This window comes from Vidua macroura, chromosome 10 (assembly GCF_024509145.1).
Source record: "Vidua macroura isolate BioBank_ID:100142 chromosome 10, ASM2450914v1, whole genome shotgun sequence".
Lineage (NCBI taxonomy): Eukaryota > Metazoa > Chordata > Aves > Passeriformes > Viduidae > Vidua > Vidua macroura.
Genome location: NC_071580.1, coordinates 13,509,185 through 13,512,500, shown reverse-complemented (window position 1 = coordinate 13,512,500; position 3,316 = coordinate 13,509,185). Strand labels below are relative to the sequence as shown.

General features: G+C 33.9%; 1 long non-coding RNA gene across 1 annotated transcript in view; it reads right to left on the bottom strand.

Annotated features, from left to right (window-relative positions):
* LOC128812308 (uncharacterized) overlaps positions 1-2,867 on the bottom strand; it is a 4,810-nt gene extending 1,943 nt beyond the window's left edge. Inside the window, exon 1 of the long non-coding RNA XR_008438683.1 lies at positions 2,798-2,867. This is a non-coding gene — a long non-coding RNA (uncharacterized LOC128812308). The remainder of the gene's footprint in view (positions 1-2,797) is intronic.
* Positions 2,868-3,316: the final 449 nt, after the last annotated feature.

Below are 3,316 nucleotides of genomic sequence, written 5' to 3'. Positions count from 1 at the left end.
CTAAATTGAAGCATTAAAGAACATCAAAGGACCAATTTAATGCAAAAAACCAAGTACTCCAACTGGATCTATTTTACTGTGAATTAATAATGCAGATTTATACAAAATCTGATGCACTGAGTGCTTTGTTTTTATAGGGACTTCAAAACCACTTTTTCCCCATCACAAACATTAGATTTATTTATCTGACTGGTATTTTTTGTCAATGCTTTTCTTTTGGTCCAAAAACCCTCTAATTACTGGGAAAATTACAAGTTTGTATTAACTTGGAATTCTAAACTCTAAAGTGTACCGATATTATACTGCCTCACTCTCAGTCCCACACACACATAGATTACTGTATTGCTATATCCACACATTATATCAGACCTATTACACAATTAAGTAAGATAATCTAGGCACATAGTCCTTTTTATTGAGTCTTATTTCTAATACCACCATTGTCGAGTTGTTAGCACTAAAAAACACTGGGATTTATCATAAAGTTCAGTAGATGGCACACGATATCTCTTCTTGTACCAGAACTTCTCTTTTATTAGAGACAGGAGATATTTAAAGTGTCAAAATTAATTGCAGGAAACCTCACATCACAACATTTGGTTGTTTGTTCCCATCTAAGTAACAATTGAGTTGCCCTGTGTAGCTGTTTTATGCTATTTTTACATCTCATCTGCCATTCCTTCTAGAAAGAAAACCTAATCAAAGAGTATATATACATTCCACACGGGTAACATCTTATCTCCCTTTTATTTTTGCAGATCAACTATTTATTACACATGTATTTTTAGCAACTACAACCTGGTTTGCAATGTGTTTCAGATGGAATGTATTACAAAAACTTTGCAGGAATTGGTGGATGATATTTTAGCTACAAAACATTTGAGGGAGAAGAAAACCACTCTGTTCAGACCTTAAACAGATGTTCAGATACAGGGGTACGAGCTTGTACCCAGAAATTCAACTGGATGTTTGCCACTGCCGTTAGCAAAAACTGCTTTTGAAAAACATGAAGTCATTAAAAAATATAGCTAATAATCCCAAAATAAACAGCACAGGAAGGGATGAAAGGAAGTGCTCTTGCTGTTCTGGGTCATTTTGCTGATGATGGGTGCACCTAGGTCAGAGTGGAGAGTTTACTAGTAGAAAAAAAAATTGCAACTATTGAAGCACTACTGCTGCATTTAGATGCTTCTAAATAGTCACGTTTTAGGCTTCGAATTTGATTGTTTCTTTTGCAGACTAGTGAGTCATTTTCCAGAGCACTTTATAGAAAATAACTTTATCTCTTTATCTTGTAGTTTAGTGATCACAACTCATATATATATATACATACATATATATATATATATATATATATATATATATATATATATATATAATTCTGCATGTTGATGATTCATTGTTCATTTTTCACCGCCAGGTTTTCTTTTGTATCCAGCACTTAAGGTGGCCCTTTTTTCTTAGAAAGATTGAATATGTTTTGTATCCAAATAGTACCTCAGCAGAAACAAATGATATGTTCTAAGATTAGGAACTTAATCATATAAGAAAATTAATCTGGTTGTCTACCTTTGCCAGTAAAAGCACAAATATGAGTCCCCTATACAGCCAGGACTACCTGCTTTGATATTTGCATGGCTCATCCACCAAACTGGGAAACAGACCAAATATCTAAATGCTGATGTCAGTAGAATCCCCGGGTTAAATATTGTAAATTTATTTCCATTATGTATTACAAAAGACACCCTTCCTCATTAATTTTACTGAAGTCTCCAGATGGGAAACAAAATATTAATTTTGTTCAGCCTTAGGCATTGTTGACTGTTAAGGTACTCACTAAATCACTGATCTTATACACATTAATATTAGATTTCTGCTATAAAAATTTAAGACCCATGGGTATAAGGTTCAGTTTGTCATAAGTATAATTAATTGTTTTCAGAAATGATTAATTTGTCAAAATGGCAAACATATATACTGGGTAGGCAAGACTCCTGAGCAAGCTAACCTACCTTAAAGTCATGGTAATACTCATGGAATTATGCAAATTAATTGAGTCTTTCAATGTTGCATAAAATGCTACTACTAGTACAATGCATGGAACATTAGGCTGTTCATCCAACAAAAAAGTTGCATTTTAAAGGCAGGCATCTTTACAAGAGAGTCCTTATGGCAGAAGGCCCTTAGAAGTACAATTTTTTTCCTGCAAAGCGATAGACTTTCAACCGTTACATAGAAGTTGTATTTTTTATTACAATTTTTAAAGCAACCCTCAAGAGAAGAAAAAACAGTAAAATTCTGGTGACCTGAGACAAAGGAACCTATGAGATTTTGCACTCTGTGCTGATGCTAGGGGGAAATGGTATATGTCCTAGTAATAAGAGTTTCACTAGTAAAACCTCATTTACAAGCCTGGGAACTCGTGATACACTACATTAAAATCTAAAAAGATTAACTTAATTATGCAAATTAAATTTACTGTTTCTCTTCTAAACAGTAAAAGTCCTTGTCAACATTGGAATAGCCATATTATTCTAAATGCATTTCTTTCCCTCCAAAGTGAACCACAAGTACATTTGAAACTCCAATGTAGTTAATTATTATCTATAAAGGCCCTTCATACATAGACTTATGCTCCTCACTAGGCAAAACATTTATTTTTATCCCACTAGTAGTATCTGGTTATCAATGAACTCAATATGTTAGCCCAGCAAATAAAAGTATCCATGTTAAATATTATTATTTTTAATATCCCTAGATACTAAAGACTAAGTATTCCTAATGAAATATTCCCTACCAAATCACTTGGAATTTCCTGGAGATTCACCCTGCTAACTCCTCTTCTTCACTCCCAAAATCAGTATTTCTGAAATAAGAAATATTAAAAATATTCTAAGAGGTATTTCAGGGGTGAAGAAAAGCTTTTCTCATGGCTAAAAGTCTCTCTTCTAAATCCCATGGAGCCCCAGAGAGCTGCTTCTGATTTTCACTCATTTTATTCAAATGCCACCAAGTGACTTGGTGGTTGTTCCTGTTTTACATTGCTGTAAATACAATCAGGATTACAATGCACACCCAAACACAGGTGGGCTGTCAGTGCTCCATCCATTCTGCCACACTACAGAATAATGCAGGGCCATTAGACAAATGCACTACTGAATCAATTATTCTGGTTTGAGGCAACTTCTGGCCTTGGACTAATAGACAAATATTAATTTCAATCTCTCCACTGTCAACAGTCTTGCTATTAACATATATATCAAAGACACTGTTATTATGACAAACATAATAGCCTTACTTTTCCACATCTATCACA